The sequence below is a fragment of the Scyliorhinus torazame genome, chromosome 1 (assembly GCF_047496885.1).
Source record: "Scyliorhinus torazame isolate Kashiwa2021f chromosome 1, sScyTor2.1, whole genome shotgun sequence".
In the NCBI taxonomy this organism is placed as follows: Eukaryota; Metazoa; Chordata; class Chondrichthyes; order Carcharhiniformes; family Scyliorhinidae; genus Scyliorhinus; species Scyliorhinus torazame.
Window position 1 is genome coordinate 81,848,654 of NC_092707.1, and position 19,603 is coordinate 81,868,256.

General features: G+C 49.7%; 1 protein-coding gene across 2 annotated transcripts in view; it reads left to right on the plus strand.

The window, feature by feature from the left end:
* The window catches only part of znrf3 (zinc and ring finger 3), a 332,702-nt gene that overhangs the window by 159,668 nt on the left and 153,431 nt on the right, over positions 1-19,603 (plus strand). The gene's annotated exons all lie outside the window — the stretch shown is intronic.

Here is a 19,603-nt window from a genome sequence, read left to right on the forward strand (position 1 = left end):
TCCTTCTTTCAAATGACTGTGAAGTTTCCTGCTTTGTTTCTTATATTGAGAATATAAGGTTGAGTGTGGCAGTTGTTGGCTCTGCATTTGTTGTAGGGAAGCCATCTTCTTAGAGGGTGGCGAAGGAGGGAAGAGCTGACCAGCCCTTACTTGGGAAAGGCGCACAGCCGGAAGAATAACTCCTCATTTTTGTCCTAGTGCCAGCATACTTGAAAGGCAGAGGAAGGGATTTTGATTTGTCGCAAGGACGGAAAGATTGCAAAGTTGTCTTTAATTAAGATTTCCTAACAGCATTGTGGGTGTACCTATGCTACATGGACTGCAGTCTTAATTTAAGACAGGCATTTAAGAAAAGATATGTGAATAAATATAATTCAAGGTTTTTATAACAATAATAATCTTTATTAGTGTCACAAGTAGGATTAAATTAACACTGCAATGAAGTTACTGTGAAAATCCCCGAGTCATCACATTCCGGTGCGTGTTCGGGTACACGGAGGGAGAATTCAGAATGTCCAATTCACCTAATGGCACATCTTTTGGGACTTGTGGGAGGAAACCGGAGTACCCGGAGGAAACCCACAGAGACACGAGGGAGAACATGCAGATTCCGCACAGACACTGACCCAAGCCAGGAATCGAACCCAGGTGTCTGCCGTTGTGAAGCAACAGTGCTAACCACTGTGCTGCCGTTTGTTGCTGTTTGTGATACAGTCTTTAAAATCTTTCTTTTTCAATGGCCTGAAACAACAAATATAACTATGTAGCAGGTGCCAACGTTCTATCTCAAGGGGAGTTAGTGATGGGCAATAAATGCTATGCCTTTAAATGCAGTTGGCTCCATGTAAAACAATTTGCAAAGACAACTGAGTGACCACTGCTTTTAAAAGTACACGTATCTATTTGTGCAAAACGTTAAGCAGGATTGGGGCACTGCTGCCTCACGGCACCAAGGACCGGGGTTTGATCCCGGCTCCTGGGTCACTGTCCATGTGGAGTTTGCACATTCTCCCCGTGTCTGTGTGGGTCCCACCCCCACAACCCAAAAATATGTGCAGGGTAGGTGGATAGGCCATGCTAAATTGCCCCTTAATTGAAAAAAAACATTAAGCTGGGTCAAAGTCTAGCATAACCATCGATTAAAGCTCCTTTGCCACAGTGGGGAGAAAGCAATGCCACGATCATGATTGATAGTCGTGACAAATTTCTACTGCAGTGGAACTGCTCTTGTATCCAGTATATCATCATCTTCTTGGGTCCTCTGACAGGCCCAACACACAACCCGATGACTACTCAATAGGTAGGGCCTGAATCCACCCAGCATGAACGGGGATTGAACCCCGTGCTGCTTGCTGGTGCCAATATGATGCACACTGGCAGTCCAGCCAATTGCACCCTGAACTTTTGCATGCACAATGTAGTCCGAAGCTGTGAATAGCGATGGCAGAGGCTTCAATTCCCTTACCATCGTTCAGCTGACCAGGAATCCCTCCTGCTCTTATCCCCTGCTGTTGCAGGTTTTCGAAGATTTACTGGTTGCGACACGACGTGTTTGACTTTGTTACGAATGCTTCTTACCCAAAGTGGGGCTTCAACCCAGAGCTTTTGGCTCAGATGCAAGGAGGACAGTAGCACTGCGCCACAATACGTCCCTCTTTATTAAAACTGAGAAAAACTGAGGAAATGTACTTGTGATGTTTGGGGAGAGTGCTGGTGTTTGGCACTGAGATAGTGGATCAGCCATGGCCACGTTGAATGGCGGAGCAGGTTCAAAGGGCCGAATGGCCTATTCCTGCTCCTATTTTCTATGTTCCCACCATTTTCTGTGTTCCTCCTCTATTTCCCGGTAAAATTTCTTTACGAGCCAAATTATTAGATGTATTAATTATAGAATTTACAGGGCAGAAGGAGGCCATTCGGCCCATCGAGTCTGCACTGGCCCATGGAAAGAGCACCCTACTTAAGCCCGCATCTCCACACTATCCCTGTAAACCAGTAACCCCACCTACCCTTTTTTTGGACACAATTTAGCATGGCCAATCCACCTAACCTGCACATCTTTGGACTGTGGGAGGAAACCGGAGCACCCGGAGGAAACCCACGCAGACACGGGGAGAACGTGCAGACTCCGCACAGTGACCCAAGTCAGAAATTGAACCTGGGACTCTGGAGCTGTGAAGCGACTGTGCTTACCACTATGCTACCGTGCCGCCCACAAAAACTGAACCCCTCTTTCTGAAAGTTCTTTCCCCCTCTTTCTGCCTCCTCCCCTGAAAGTTAACTAACTGTCTGGCAGGGTTTGTCTACTAAATGGCAGAATTGTGTCGGTGCCAGTACCATTGCTAAATGTTTACATAATGAAGGAAGTGACACCACTGTTTTTAAATTCTAGACCTGGAAATAGGGTTTACCTCAGCTCCAGCAACAGCGGTTAAACGCCTCTGATTAAATAATTGTACGGTTTAGTGCTGTACAGTCATGTTGAGACACAACTTAGAATCAGAGGCTAACGGGCTGTATTTTAATTGATAGGGTGAAACTTGCCCCATCTTTGCAGATAAATGTCATGGAGAACCGGTGCAATCCGCAGAGGGAAAACCAGTTTCTGTTTCCCTGGCAACCAGGTTTCATCTCTACCCTCAAGTCCTCCTAACTGCATGCTGTGATGTGCTGCAAATCACAGTGGGCCATTTTTTAATATTAGTCATACATGCACATAGGGCGGCACGGTGGCGCAGTGGTTAGCACTGCTGCCGCACTGTGCTGAGGACCTCGGTTCGATCCCGCCCTGGGTCACTGTCTGTGTGGAATTTGCATATTCTCCCCGTGTCTGCGTGGGTCTCACCCCCACAATCCAAAATATATGAGCAGGGTAGGTGGATTGCCACGCTAAATTGCTCCTTAATTGCGGAAAAAAATAATTGGGTACTCTAAATTTTTTGAAAAAGTCATACATCCACAGGATCTAGTGACCTGCACTGAGAGCTCATTGATAAAGATGTTGCCCAATGGAAGCCACATGAAAGTAAGAACTTGCAAATTTATAGCGCATTTCACCACTTCAGGACATGCGCATTTTGAATTGTAGTTGTGGTGATGTGCATCAATGTAAATACATGTAGGCTAGCTAGACACTAGAGGGAGCACTAGAAACATCACACACAGACACTCAACCAATAGATCAAGTAGATAGGACATGACCAATAGACATTCACGATACACAAGGAGGTGACACGACCACAGGGGGGCATTATACCAACCCATATATAAAGGACAACACACACATGGGGCGAGATTCTCCGACCCCTCGCCGGGTCGGAGAATCGCCGGGGGCTGGAATGAATCCCGCCCCCGCTGGCGCCGCGCCGGTTGGCGGGCCCCCCCATGCGATTCTCCGGCCCGGATGGGCCGAAGTCCCGCCGCTAAAATGCCTGTCCCGCCGGCGTAGATTAAACCACCTACCTTACCGGCGGGACAAGGCGGCGCGGGCGGGCTCCGGGGTCCTGAGGGGGGTGCGGGGCGATCTGGCCCCGGGGGGTGCCCCCCCGGTGGCATGGCCCGCGATCGGGGCCCACTGATCCGCGTGCGGGCCTGTGCCGTGGGGGCACTCTTTTCCTTCCGCCTCCGCCACGGTCTCCACCATGGCGGAGGCAGAAGAGGCTCCCTCCAATGCGCATGCGCGGGAATGCCGTCAGCGGCCGCTAACGCTCCCGCGCATGCGCCGCCCGGAGATGACATTTCCGCGCCAGCTGGCGGGGCACCAAAGGCCTTTTCCGCCAGCTGGCGGGGCGGAAATTCGTCCGGCGCCGACCTAGCCCCTTAAGGTTGGGGCTCGGCCCCCAAAGATGCGGAGCATTCCGCACCTTTGGGGCGGCGCGATGCCCGACTGATTTGCACCGTTTTGGGCGCCAGTCGGCGGACATCGCGCCGTTTCCGGAGAATTTCGCCCATGATCTGCCTCTTTCCAGTGGAGTCAGTCAGTGAGTACAGACACACGGTTGATTCAATATTACACCCACCACGTGGATTGCAGCAACTGGTTAGTCAGTCTGGGTAGCTATAGTAGGATTAGCAGTAGTGTCGAACCTGAGTAATAGAAGTGTAAATAGTTTAATAAACGTGTTGAAGTTATCTGCACGTCTGAACCTTCCTTTGTCACGTGCACCACAAGGAAGCCGCTTATGTTACACCTACAACATAACAAATCAGTAGTTATTATTGTTCTGTAGGAATTGTAATTTACATAGATCAAGATTCCACAATCTGCAATTTGATAGGAGAACAAAGGAAGTGCTTCAAAGACACCCTGAAGGTTTACCTCAAGAAATGCAACCCAGACATCAATGCCTGGGCGACACTTGCTCAAAAGAGATCAACTTGAAGGAACCTCCTGATTGAAGGAACACAATTCTTCGAGGACACCCGGCAGCAAGAAGAGGCCCGGTAAAGGAGCCCCGGCAAGTAGAGGCCCCGAAAAGGAGCCTGAGAAAGAAATACCAGCGATCTAGAGTCCAAAGACCGATCCCACCTCCCAGAAACACCTGCTAAGTGTGCAGTCAAAGATACAGCTCTAGGATCGGACTCACCAGATACATAAGGGCCTACAGAACCCTTGGCCAGTGGACAACCATACTCGTTAGCGAGCGATCGCTGAAGAAGAATTACCAAGTCAGGCGTTTGTAAGGAATATTGTTTGAGGGGTAAATATTGACCAGGACACCGGGAAGGACTTCCATTCTCTTTTCCACATGGTGACATGGGGTTTGTATTTAACTTTATTAATAAAATTTGTATGCGTACATGACAAAACATTTCTACTTGAAAATTACAGAATTTGCAATACGGTATGTTCACTCTTTGGTACGTTTATACAAGTGCATGTAACTTGACGTTGACAACATACATTCCATGTCAGGCATAAAGCCTATGGGCGGGATTCTCTGGCCGCGCCTGCCGAGCGACCTGAGAATCCCGTCCGAGGTCAATGGACTTTTCCATTGTTCGCGTTCCGCCCGTGGCAATGTTGCGGCAGGCGGGGCGGAAGAATCCAGCCCTATATTTCAGATGGAAAATTTACAGAAAGTGCAATAGAATTCCGCTTTTCTCCAAACAGCCTCTCTGAGGAGCCGTATAATTTTTGTTTTGTCCACCTGGGAGGGCCGAAGGGTCCTTTCGTTCATCTTCTCATCCAAAATGTGACACCTCCGCAGTGGCCATCACCATTGCACAAGGAAGTCAGCCTAGATTTTGCGTTCAATTTTCTGGGTGTGAGATTTGACCCCACAATCATCTGAGGCCACAATCACTAAGCAAGTATCTTCCTTTGGAAAATTGCTGGTGAGATTGTGACCTGGCCTGGCCATGATGCTCTCTGAAGTCAAATGTGCCCATTGACATTTGTCATTTAGGAACACAGCATGGGCCAGGAATGGGTGAGAGTGGTCAACAGCTGGGACAGAACCCAGAGAAGGAAAGCAGGAAGCGCACTTCAAAGCACACTAGCAGCTGTGGACAGCAGGTTGACTCAGGATTATCCGGTTAGCTCCTGATGTGAACTCTAACGCTCACTCCATCAGTTCGATCCAAGTAAACATATTTCAGACAAGAATAGCGTGTTATCTTTCAGTTTGGTAATTTGAAATGTATTACAAATGCCAGTGCAATTGCAGGAACAGCTGGGGCGCCAATACAAAACTAATAAATCCCTGTCAGCTTGGTTCAGTTGGTGGCATTCATACTTCTGACACAAGGGTGTGGATTAAAATTCCACTGTGGACATCAGTGCATGGGCTGGCACTTTGTCGGATGTGCCATCTTTCATTTGAAGGGTCAAACCGAGGCTCACTTGCCTATTCAGGCAAATCTAAAAGATCCCATGATACCATTCAAAGAGGGACAGGGTTTCTTGGTCAACATTCTACCCACAACCAACAATGACCTGATCATGCACTTGTTTGCTATTTGCAGAATCTTGCTATGCAAAAATCAGCTATCATGTTTTCTCAAAGAGCAATTGACTACATTTTAAAATACATCCATTGCCATTCAAGTGCTTTGGCAATGCCTGAAGTTCTGAGAAGGTTATATACATGTGCCAGTTTGGGCTTTTTTAAAAGCAAAAGTATGTACAAGCCTGTTAACATCCAGTTGCTTTCCACTATTTCTGTCTGGCTCACAACAACATGCTCAGAATTGACAGCAGCCTGCTTACACCATTCTTGTACCGAGGTACTCTTTTCACGTCATGATTTGTAAACTTTGTTTTACTGTTTTGTTCAAATCTTTTTATCACGATTGATACGTGGTCAGTCACAGGCTATTTAAACACGAACACAACCAAAACTTCTCCTCATCACCAACAAAAGGGGCATTGCCCCTGGACAGAGAGTTTTTTTATTGTTCAGTAACAATGTGCTCCTTGCATTTGAAATTGTGGGTGGTGAATAACATGTCCGCTACAGCAGACATTCATAGACTTGCACTTCTAATGCGGAGTTTGGTTCGCTAGGACGGGGCATCAGGGTCTAACCGCAACCCCGCCAATTCCGTCAGGCCCGCTGCCATTTCATACTCTAATGAGCGCTGATTGGCAGAAGGCGGCACTTTTATTCTCACTTGGCCGTTATCTCTTCCGACCCCTCCAGGCACAGCGCTGCAGTGCCAGGCAGAGCGCTGCAGTGCCTGGAGGAGGTGGGGCAGCAACATGCCTGGAACTGAGGGCAGGGAGCTAGAGTGAAGGTAAGTGACACGGGCCTTGTGAAGGGGAGGGTAGGGGTGTCTGAAGGATGGGGGGGGTTCAAATATATTCAGTGGTTCAATTTTTTGAATAAACTTGATGGTCACAAAGAGATGAGTAGGTTAGGTGGCGTGACAGGGGTAGGACAAGGGAATGGATACTTTTTCAGAGGGTTGGTGCAGACCTGATGGGCCGAATGGTCTCCTTCTGCACTGTATGCATTCCATGATTCTTTAAATTCCCATTTAGCCACACGTGGTAAATGGCTAATGTAATAATTGATGGCTGGCAATCAATAGCTAGTGGTGTCCCTCAGGGATCAGTGTTGGGCCCACAATTGTTCACAATTTACATAGATGATTTGGAGTTGGGGACCAAGCGCAATGTGTCCAAGTTTGCAGCCGACACTAAGATGAGTGGTAAAGCAAAAAGTGCAGAGGATACTGAGTCTGCAGAGGGATTTTGATAGGTTAAGTGAGTGGGCTAGGGTCTGGCAGATGGAATACAATGTTGACAAATGTGAGGTTCTCCATTTTGGTAGGAATAACAGCAAAAGGGATTATTATTTAAATTATAAAATATTAAAACATGCTGCTGTGCAGAGAGACCTGGGTGTTCTTGTGCATGAGTCGCAAAAAGTTGGTTTTCAGGTGCAACAGGTGATTAAGAAGGCGAATGGAGTTTTGACCTTCATTGCTAGAGGGATAGAGTTTAAGACTAGGGAGGTTATGCTGCAACTGTAGAAAGTGTTAGTGAGGTCACACCTGGAGTATTGTGTTCAGTTTTGGTCTCCTTACTTGAGAAAGGATGTCCTGGCGCTGAAGAGTGTGCAGAGGAGATTCACTAGGTTAATCCCAGAGTTGAGGGGGTTGGATTATGAGGAGACGTTGAATAGACTGGGACTGTACTCGTTGGAATTTAGAAGGATGCGGGGCTGGGGGGATCTTATAGAAACATATAAAATTATGAAGAGAATAGAAGCAGAACTAGGGGGGAAAGCCTGAAAATAAGGGGAAGTAGATTTAGGACTGAGTTTAGGAGGAACTTCTTCAACCAAAGGGTTGTGAATCTATCGAATTCCATGCCCAGTGAAGCAGTTGAGGCTCCTTCATCAAATGTTTTCAAGGTAAAGATAGATAGTTTTTTTTGAAGAATAAAGGGTTATGGTGTTCGGGCGGGAAAGTGGAGCTGAGTCCACAAAAGATCAACCATGATCTCATTGAATGGCGGAGCAGGCTCGAAGGACCAGATCTCCTGCTCCTAGTTCTTATGTATTGAGCAGGACAGGGCTAAGCTAACATTCCAGTGCAGTGCTGAGGGAGTGCCCCACTGTTGGAGGTGCCATCTTTAGGATGAGATTTTAATGCGAGGCCCCATTTACCCTCCTAAAAGATCCCCTGCCACTATTCAAAGAAGAGCAGGAAAGTTTTTCCAATGTTCCGGTCAATATCCGCTCCTCGACCAACATTATTAAAACAGTTTATCTGGTTATTTCTCTAATTGTTGCCTGAGAGATGTTGCTACATGCGAATCCACTGCCATGATTTACAATGAAGTGCTTTCGACGTCTTGAAGTCATAGAAGAGTTGTAGAAGTTTTCCATGCAGATGGAGGCCATTCATCACATCATGCCTTCACCAGCCCTTTGTAAGAGGTGTCCAATTAGTCCCCTGCTCTTTCCCCATAGTCGGCAAATACTCCTCTTTGATTTGATTTGATTTGATTTATTATTGTCACATGTATTAGTATACAGTGAAAAGTATTGTTTCTTGCCTGCTGTGCAAACAATGCATACCGTACATAGGGAAGGAAGGAGAGACTGCGGAATATAATGTTACAGTTATAGCAAAGTGTAGAGAAAAGATCAACTTAATACGAGGTAGGTCCATTCAAACGTCTGATAGCAGCAGGGAAGAAGCTGTTCTTGAGTCGGTTGGTATGTGACCTCAGGCTTTGGTATCTTTTTCCTGACGGGAGAAGGTGGAAGAGAGTATGTCCGGGGTGCGTGGGGTCCTTAATTATGCTGGCTGCCTTTCTTTTTAAAAAAAAAATATTTATTAAAGTTTTTTAACAACACAACTTTTTCCCCTTACAAACAATAACCCTCACCCCCCGTAACAAAACAACACAAAATCTCACTGAGCAAGATATATACATGGCAAAATGGTATACTTACATAGCTTTATACACTGGCTCTCGCCCGCACCTGCCAGTTTCCCCCCACCCTCCATGTTATCTCCCGCTCATCCATCCCCTCAAACAATCTCCCGTTCCCCCCTCACGCCCCTCCGCCCCCCCCCCCCCCCCTCCCAGGGTTGCTGCTGCTTCTGACCAACCTTCCTCTAACGCTCCGCGGGGTAGTCTAGGAACGGTTGCCACCGCCTGTAGAACCCCTGCGCAGACCCTCTCAAGGCAAACTTAATCCTCTCCAGCTTTGTGAACCCAGCCATGTTGTTTATCCAGGCCTCCAGGCTGGGGGGCTTTGCCTCCTTCCACAATAGTAAGATCCTTCGCCGGGCTACTAGGGACGCAAAGGCCAGAATGCCGGCCTCTTTCGCCTCCTGCACTCCCGGCTCATCCACTACTCCGAATATTGCTAGCCCCCAGCTTGGCTTGACCCGGACTTTCACCACCTGAGATATTGCTCCCGCCACTCCTCTCCAGAACCCATCCAGTGCCGGGCATGACCAAAACATGTGGACATGGTTCACCGGACTCCCTGAACACCTTCCACATCTGTCCTCTACCCCAAAGAACCTACTCAACCTCGCCCCCGTCAAGTGCGCTCTGTGGACCACCTTAAATTGTATCAGGCTGAGCCTGGCACATGAGGAGGAGGAATTAACCCTACCCAGGGCATCAGCCCACAAACCTTCCTCGATCTCCTCCCCCAGCTCCTCCTCCCATTTACCCTTCAACTCTTCTGCTAGGGCTTCCCCCTCTTCTTTCATCTCCTGGTGTATTGCCGACACCTTGCCCTCCCCGACCCATACACCTGAGATCACCCTGTCTTGAATTTCTTGTGCCGGGAGCAACGAGAATTCCCTGACCTGTTGCCTCACAAAAGCCCTCACCTGCATATATCTAAATGCATTTCCCGGGGGTAACTCAAACTTCTCCTCCAGTGCCCCATGGCTCGCAAATGTCCCGTCAATGAACAGGTCCCCCATTCTTCTAATCCCCGCCCGATGCCAGCCCTGGAACCCCCCGTCCATCTTCCCCGGGACAAACCGGTGGTTACCCCTGATCGGGGACCACACCGAGGCTCCCACTGCATCCCTGTGCCGTCTCCACTGGCCCCAGATCCTTAACATTGCCGCCACCACCGGGCTCGTGGTATACTTTGATGGCGAGAACGGCAGCGGTGCCGTCACCAACGCCCCCAAGCTCGTTCCTTTACACGACGCCATGCCGCCCCCTCTCCCTCCATAACCCACTTGCGGATCATCGCCACATTTGCTGCCCAGTAGTAGCTCCCTAGGTTTGGCAGCGCCAGCCCTCCTCGGTCCCTACTGCATTCCAGGAACCCTCTCCTTACTCTCGGGGTCCTATTCGCCCACACAAACCCCATAATACTCCTACCTACTCTCTTAAAAAAGCCCTTGGTGATCACGATGGGAAGGCACTGAAACACAAACAAAAACCTCGGAAGGATTACCATTTTGACCGACTGCACTCTACCTGCCAACGAAAGCGGCAACATGTCCCATCTTTTGAAGTCCACCTCCATTTGGTGCACCAACCTCGTCAGATTCAATTTGTGTAGGGCCCCCCAACTCCTGGCTATCTGGATCCCCAGATACCGAAAACTCCCCACCGCCCTCCTCAGCGGTAGGTCCCCTATCCCTCTTTCTTGGTCCCCTGCCTGTAATACAAAAAGCTCACTCTTCCCTACATTGAGCTTATAGCCCGAGAACTCCCCAAACTCCCTCAGAGTCTGCATGGCCTCCACCATCCCCTCCATTGGGTCCGCCACGTACAGCAGCAGGTCATCCGCGTATAGCGACACCAGATGCTCTTCTCTCCTGCAGACCACTCCCCTCCATTTATTAGACTCCCTCAGTGATATGGCCAAGGGTTCGATCGCCAATGCAAACAACAGGGGGGACATGGGGCACCCCTGCCTCGTTCCTCGGTACAGCCGAAAGTACTCGGACCTCCGCCGGTTCGTCACCACACTCGCCACCGTGGCGCTGTAAAGGAGCTTAACCCAGCTAATAAACCGTCCCCCGAACCCAAACCTACGCAACACCTCCCAGAGGTACTCCCACTCTACTCGGTCAAAGGCCTTTTCCGCGTCCATAGCTGCCACTATCTCCGCCTCTCCCTCCTCCGATGTCATCATTATCACGTTTAAGAGCCGCCGCACATTAGTATTTAATTGCCTGCCCTTTACGAATCCCGTCTGGTCCTCATGAATCACCCCCGGGACACAGTCCTCAATCCTCGTGGCCAGCACTTTTGCCAATAACTTAGCGTCCACATTGAGGAGCGAAATCGGCCTGTACGATCCACATTGCAGTGGGTCCTTGTCTCGCTTCAGAATCAAGGAAATTGTCACCTCCGACATTGTCGGGGGCAGGGTCCCCTCCTCTCTTGCCTCGTTAAAGGTCCTCACTAGTAGCGGGGCCAACAGGTCCACATACTTTCTATAGAACTCCACCGGGAACCCGTCCGGCCCCGGGGCCTTCCCCGCCTGCATACTCCCCAGACCCTTACTCAGCTCCTCCAACCCGATTGGTGCCCCCAAACCAGCCGCCTCTTGCTCCTCCACCGTCAGGAACCGCAGTTGGTCTAGGAATCGTCTCATCCCCTCTTCCCCCCCTGGGGGCTGAGATCTGTACAGCTCTTCATAGAAGGCCTTGAATATCTTGTTTATTTTTGTTGCACTCTGAACCGTGGGTCCAGCACTGTATTGAAGTCCCCTCCCATTATCAGTCCTCCTACCTCCAGGTCCGGAATGCGCCCCAACATGCGCTTCACGAATCCAGCATCATCCCAGTTCGGGGCGTATACATTTACCAACACCACCCACGTCCCTTGCAACCTACCACTCACCATCACATATCTCCCTCCATTATCCACTGCGATAGTCTTAGCCTCAAATGACACATGCTTTCACACCAGAATTGCCACCCCTCTATTTTTCGCGTCCAGTCCCGAGTGAAATACCTGTCCTACCCATCCGCTTCTTAACCTAACCTGGTCCGCCACCTTCAGGTGTGTCTCTTGGAGCATAGCCACGTCTGCCTTCAGTCCCTTCAAGTGCGCGAACACTTGAGCCCTCTTCACTGGCCCATTCAGGCACCTCACGTTCCACGTTATCAGCCGGATTTCCACGTTATCAGCCGGATAACCCCCCCCCCCCGACTAGCCATCTCTTTTTCTGGGCAAATCCCGTGTCCGCAGCTCCCTCACCCTCCAGTCCCCCAGCCGGGGGACCTCCGTCCCGACCACCTCTTCTGTGTCCCATTCCCTTTCAGCCAGTGCAGCAGCAACCCTTCCCCCCCATGCTAGATCCCTGTCTAGCTTTTTTGCTCCCCCCATATCACTCCTGTAAGTCAGCTGACACCTGCTGACCCCGTCTACACCCGCCATCCCTTTGACCCCCCCGTGCTGCCTGCCTTTCTGAGGCAGCGGGAATTGTAGACAGAGACAATGGATGGGAGGCAAAAGAGAAAATGTTGAAAAATCTCAATGGATGGGAGGCTGGTTTGCATGATGGACAACCTTTTGTAATTTCCTGCGATCCAGGATCCATACCAAGCTGTGATACAACCAGAAAGAATGCTTTCTATGATGCATCTGTAGAAGTTGGCGAGATGACATGCTTAGTCTTCTATGAAAGTAGAGTCGTTGGTGGCCTTTCTTAACTATAGTGTCGGCATGGGGGGACCAGGACAGGTTGTTGGTGATCTGGACACCTAAAAACTTGAAGCTCTCGAACCTTTCTACTTTGTTCCCATTGATGTAGACAGGGGCATGTTCTCCACTACGCTTCCTGAAGTCGATTCAGTCCGGATGGGCCGAGCGGCCGCGCCGATACGACAGAGTCTCGCCGGCGCCGTTCACCCCTGGTCACTGCCGGCGGGAACGGTCGGAGGGCGGCCTGTCGGGGTGGAGAGGGGGCTCCTTCACCAGAGGGGCCTCTGATGGGGTCTGGCCCGTGATCGGGGCCCACCGATCGGCGGGCAGGCCTCTTCTCCCCCCCCCGGGCATAGTTTCTGGTGCGGCCGGCTCCTGAACACCGACTCCATCTTGAGTCGGGGCCGGCGCGCTAAAGAAGTCCCCCGCGCATGCGCAGGATGGCGCGGCCCAACTGCGCACGCGCAGGATTCAGCTGGCCCAAACTGCGCATGAGTGGGTTGGCGCGGTGCCCATTTGGTGCCATGATAGGAGGCTGGAGCGGCGTGAACCGCTGCAACGCCGTGCTAGCCCCATATGGGGGCCAGAATCGTACATAACTGGGCCCGGTTCGCGCCGTCATGAAATGCGATGGCGTTCACGACGGCGCAAACTCTTGGGCCCAATATTGTAGAATCGCCCCATAGTCTCCCCATTCACAGCTGAAGATTGAGCACTTGGGCAAGGTGTGGAATCCATACCCCTAGATATCTCGCCCATCTTCAGTAAGACAAAGGAGGAGGGGGAGGGGTGGTGGGCACGGGGAACATGAAAACATGACCGATTTGGAGAGGATATTTAACTGACCAGTTGCCAGTCTGCTTCTTGTGCCTTTGAGACTCAACCATTTGTAACCAGCAGATTGTTGTGATCGGTGGAGGTTTCAATTATACAGCATGTTTATTTTTAACTGGAAAATCAGTCATCATTTTAAACTGTTTTTACCTGAACTGATTTGATGGGCACTTGTGCAATTTGTGGTTTTTAACAATTTTTTTGTCCAATAAGCATTAGATTTGAGACTCCCAATACCTAACCCATAAATGCAACATCTTAAAGAGGCTTAATTTGTGAAATTGAGCACGGCTACACAAGAGGGGGATTGTCCATGCCTTGTTAAATAAAGAAAGAAGGCTTACATTTATATTGCACCTTTCATGACCTCAGGATGTCCCAAATCCCTTTACATCCAATGAAGTACTTTGGAATTGCAATCTATGATCATACAGTGGGATACATGGCACAGAAACAGGCTATTTGGCCCAATCGTTCACGCTAGCCCTTGTGCTCTACTTGAGCCAAATGCCGCTGCCAATTAGCACACAGCAAGCTCCCACTAGCAGCATTGTAATAATGACTACAGAAGATTGAGGGATAAATATTGACCAGGACACTGGGGCGAGAACTCCCTTATTCAAAATAGTGGCATGGAGGTGGGGGGATATTATCCACCAGGTTGTTCTAACATGGACCAACTAATGTACACTGGAGCAGCTGACTCCAAATATTTGGGCTTTAAGGCAACAAAATCAAAACTGAATCATTGTCCAAAACATTTTTGAGGGGGACCATTAGGGCAGGTTTAATAAGTGAGGCTGTTGACCAATGCTGTAATCCAACCAACTCACACAAACCCCTGCTTTGTGACCGAGGCCAAGCATTATTCGAGGTGGCTGCAGTATTGTTACATTCTGTGGTTAAATAGACAGTATCCCCTTTGTCTGACTTCATAAGCCATATTTAATAGCAATCAGAAAATCATTCGTCCTTTCATGTACTGCAGTGCATGTCTGTGCTGTCAACAAATTCCACAAAGTTTACCGCAACGATAAACATAATTACAGCGGCCAAATAAAAAGACCGTGTTCTTTTTTTTAGTGTGCTCCATCCTGTTTCCATGTGGTGTTTTTTGTTTTTAAGACAACATGCAGTGTTGTCGCTCGAGCTTCAGAATAGTGCAGGGGTGGCCCTGTGAAACAGCCGCTCTTCGCACTATGAAGAAAACACTCGGCTACTCAATGCGGAGTTTCGCCTCGTTCAGAATCTGGAGTCAGCATGTTTAGCATGAAGTGAAGATTACAAGCCTGCCCTCGAGAATAATGCAGCACTAACAGATTGAGATGCTGAATTAAGACTCTCGTAGAAGTGTAATATTAAAGGTTTCAAAGGGATTTTAAGGTGATTTTTTCCCCCGCACCCTCTACTGTACGTCTTATTAATTGCATTGGGTTTCAACACCAGTGCAAGGAAGACCTGCACTCTCACAGCACATTTCATGAGTGCAGGACAGCCGAAGACACCCTCCAGCCAAAGTTATTTTTGAAATGCAGTCGCTGCGATAATGCAGAAAATGAGAAGGCCAGAATAAGGCCATTGCATCCATACTGCAGCTCTGCAAGACAGCTGACAAAATCCTACTTGCCAACTTGTGCTCAACTAGGCCCGAGTAAGCCAGAGGTTCTTGGATGTCTGCTCAGCTGTAACGGAGAAAAGGATGAAATGACATAGGGCGAGATTTGGGCGGGATTCCCCACCATGCTGCGCGGCATATCTTCTGTGAGCAGAGGTGGCCTGCCATTGGCTAGCTGCAGGATCTTCTGGTCCTGCTGATGTTTGTGGGCTTGTGTGTGCCCCGCACCTTCCGCTGCTGGGGAAGGTGCTGCAGGGGGCCACCTTCGGGACTAGAAGATCCCACCGGTGGGAAGGGCCAGAAAATTTTGGCCATAGTCTCCCTCTTCACAGCTGAAGACTGAGCATTTGCACAAGGTGTGGAAGCCATATCTTAAGATGTCATCCATCCCCGGGAAGACAGGAGAGGAGACATCTCTGTTCCTGTTCTAATCTCAGTAGTGCCATTGGATCTTTTGTATGCATGCTGGTGTGCAAATGGAGTCCTGGTTTACTGTCCAACCCATAACTGGCACCTCTCCACATAGCACTCCCTCATGACTGCACTGGGGCGTCTGGCTAGGATTTGTACTCAAGTCTCTGGGTGGGGCATGGAGGCCTCAGCCTCCTGGTTCAGAGGTGAGAGTGCTACCAAGTGAGCCAAGGCTAAGTTATTGGCTGGAATTTTCCAGCCCTTCCTGCTGTTAGGTATCTTGTCACCCCCACCCCGCCAACGTCAAACCCCCCCATGATAGGTTTCCCCAGCGGCGGGCTCAGCGAACCATGCAGATTGCCATTGACTTTGGGATCGAGAAGATCCCACCAGCGCCCAATAGTTTGCTGCCAGCTCCACGGTTGGTGGGTTTAAAAATTCCGGCCATTGAGTCAGTCTGTGTATGAATAGAACGTGTGTATGTATGTATCATTTATCTATGTCTAGAATTACTTGATATTGATAAGGTTGCTATTTGAATCGATGAGATCCTGTTTAAGAGGCTGTGGGATGCTTATTTAAGTTGGTTGTAGAAAGTGGAGAGAGGTACTTCATTTCTCCTTTGCTTCCAGTGTCAAGTGTCAACCAATGCCTGAATTAGTAAAAGATCTGGGGCATGTCTGATAGGAAAGCCCTGGCCTGTCACACTCTGGTAAGGCCACTGAGAACTGTAGCTTTGTCTTTGGGAGTGAGCACTTGGTTGGGGGTGGGGGTGGGGGTGTATGGTGGGGAAAACACTTGGATCCTAATACTGTTCTCTTCGTGACCCTGTTGGAAATTGCTCATATGTAAAAGTTACTGGTGAAGATAGGGCTCAGGCAGTAATGCTATCCATGGTTAAATACTTCAGGCCCAGTCTACCAGCCACGCTACACCCGGAAAGCACTGCGCCGTGGCGCAACAAGGCCGGTAAATGACAGGAGACCCTGCTCCCGAGTTCTACCTAGATCATTACGCCTCGCGAAATCTAATGCGATCACGCGAGATGTTGGGATGTGAAGCTCACCCTTTGTGGGTGGGATCACTTTTTGGCAAATCTACATATTAGAGTGAGACAGCTAGTCTCACTCTATTAAACATGCAGTTCGCTGATGTAACCAAAGCATTGGGATCTATCCCCTTTGCTCTGGAGACCTCAGGCAAGCACCGTTCAGTGCTGGTCTCCACAAACGGGGACCAGACAGAACAGCACTCACGGGGGGTCTCCCAGGGGATCGGAGGCCCCCTGGTGCAAGCCGTCTGGGCAGGGTGGCACCCTGGCACTGCTAATACCATCCAGGCACTGTATCTATCTGGACGGCACTGTGCTGCGAGGTGAGGCTGGGGTGGGGGTGCCTGACAAAGACTAGTGGGGGGAATGTTGAAGGAGGGTTCACAAATAAAGGGGTCAAATGGATACCACATTGTTTACTGGAAGGGGATGCACGAAGAATCCAGATGTGATGGGTCGAGATCCAAGTGGAAAATGAACACCTCACAGGTGTTGGGCTCGGGTGGTTGAATCGAGGAATTGAATCTGCTCACCTATACCATCTGGGTTGCTGTGACATCCTGAATGGTCTGGTGAAGACAGGTGGGTTGGAGAGAGTGTTTTGAGTGTGCTGGACTGGTGTTTAAATATGACGGCAGGACATTCTAACCTGCCAGTTGACGGCGGGCAGACGAATCAGCTGCTGGCCAACCCGGTGAATTGGCGGGAAACTCATTTGTGCACAATTAATGAGCTTCCAAGCACAGAATCTGGCACAGGATCCTGCCATTGTGGCCAGCGGGAAAGGTGCCACCAGAGCTGCCTGTCACCACACTTGATCTCAAAAACAGAGAATTGCGCCCACTGTCTGGGCCTGCAAATGAGGAATTGTCAATTGAAACTTGTAATTATGGAACTGTATGTACCTCAGCGATAAGCATGGCTTTCAGGAAAAGTGCAATGTTTGGAGAGAAGGGATGATTGTTTGTTTTGAGATCTTGCAGCTATAAAAATTACAACCAGCTGGTCAACTATATAATAGGCCACGATGAAGACATCCCACATTTTAAAAATCCAATGATGTGGGATGTCTTCATCGTGGCCTATTATATAGTTGACCAGCTGGTTGTAATTTTTGTGTATTCATTGAAGTTCAGACAGATTGCCCATCTCACTTTTTAAGTCATCAATAACACCCAGTTCTCCCTTTACAGCAAGAACATGGCCACAAGCAATCTTGGAAGAATGGTGTGGGGGAGGGAAGGGGAGGAATAGTGTGCCCTGGATGTTATTCATTAATCAATAAGTGGCTTTCTTGGGGAGGGTGGATGATGGGGAAGTATTTTCCTGCACATCTGCCGACCAATTCATCAAATGACCTTTGCCACTTGACCTTGGACAGCCTCTGCTGCTGCACTGATGAACTTTGGTTACTTCTGACTTGATCCACCATCAGGCCAAATAGTTTCATGAATTTTGAATCCATGAAGCAGCAGCTACTATGATAGGAATTTGTCACAGATTATATTTATCACTTCCTCTCCTCCCTACACTCCTCCCCCCTTCCAAACCCCCGACATTTTAGCCATGCTTTTCTAGCGCATCCTGTTTTCAAAGCCTTTTATCTGTCTGCAGTGCTCAATTGTGGGGTGGTGAATAATTTCCATATTTTTTGATATGAAAGCAGGCTAATGTATGGGCTAACTGGAGGTGTGGATGGAGAGTAAAGGAAGTGGATAACATTCCATTCTCCCCACAGTATCTGCACTGTGGTGATATTATGTAGGGTAGGGCAGCAGTAGGTGAAGTGTCTTCATCCACTGATCGTAAAAATGACCCGACATTTGCAACCAAAGGCTGGGAACTGGCGTCGCAAAGTGGTCACCATGGCAATCAGATTGGAGAAGTAACTACTGGTTTCCTCTAATCTGTTCAAAGGGTAATGCCGAATGAAACAAATACATTTTTTAGCAGGGGGGAGAGATCTGTTGCTTTAAATTTTACTGGTTTTAAACAAAGGATATATGTATAAGAACATAATGGGCGGGCTTCTCCGACCCCCCCCCCCCGACCAGGTCGGAGAATCGTGAATCCCGCCTCCGCCAGTTGCCGAATTCTCCGGCACCGGATATTCGGCGGGGGTGAATGCCTGTCCCGCCGGCGAGAATCAAACCACCTCTCTTACCGGCGGGACAAGGCGGTGCGGGCGGGCTCCGGGGTCCTGGGGGGGGGGGGGGGGGGGGGCGGGGCGATCTGGCCCCTGGGGGTGCCCCCACGGTGGCCTGGCCCGTGATCGGGGCCCACTGATCCGCGGGCGGGCCTGTGCCATGGGGGCACTATTTTCCTTACACCTTCGCCATGGTCTCCACTATGGCAGAGGCGGAAGAGACCCCCTCCACTGCGCATGCGCGGGGATGCCGTGAGCGGTCGCTGACGCTCCCGCGCATGCGCCGCACGTCAAAGTCAGTTTTGCGCCAGCTGGCGGGGCACCAAAGGCCTTTCCCGCCAGCTGGCGGGGCGGAAATCAGTCCGGCGGGGGCCTAGCCCCTCAAGGTGAGGGCTCGGCCCCTCACGATGCGGAGGATTCCGCACCTTTGGGGCGGCGCGATGCAGGACTGATTCGCGCCGTTTTTGGCGCCGGTCGGCGGACATCGCGCCGATTGCGGAGAATCCCGCCCAATGTCTGTAAAGGAACATAAATATTTAAAAACATTTAAATTTTTTGTTTAGTGTACCCAATTATTTTTTTCCAATTATGGGGCAATTTTAGTGTGGCCAATCTCCCTACCCTGCTCATCTTTGGGTTCAAACCCAGGTCCTCAGTGCTGTAGGCAGCAGTGCTAACCACTGCACCACCGTGCTGCCCTTAAACATTTAAAAACATAACAAATAAGAGCAGGAGTAGACACTGCAAGGGCGGCACAGTGGCACAGTGGTTAGCACTGCTGCCTCACGGCACCGAGGACCCGGGTTCAATTCCGGCCCTAAGTCACTGTTGGTGTGGAATTTGCACATTCTCCCCGTGTATATGTGATCCCCTTGAGCCTGCTCTGCCATTCAGCAAAATTATGATTAATCTGATCCATGGTTGCCACTGTGCCACCATTCTGCC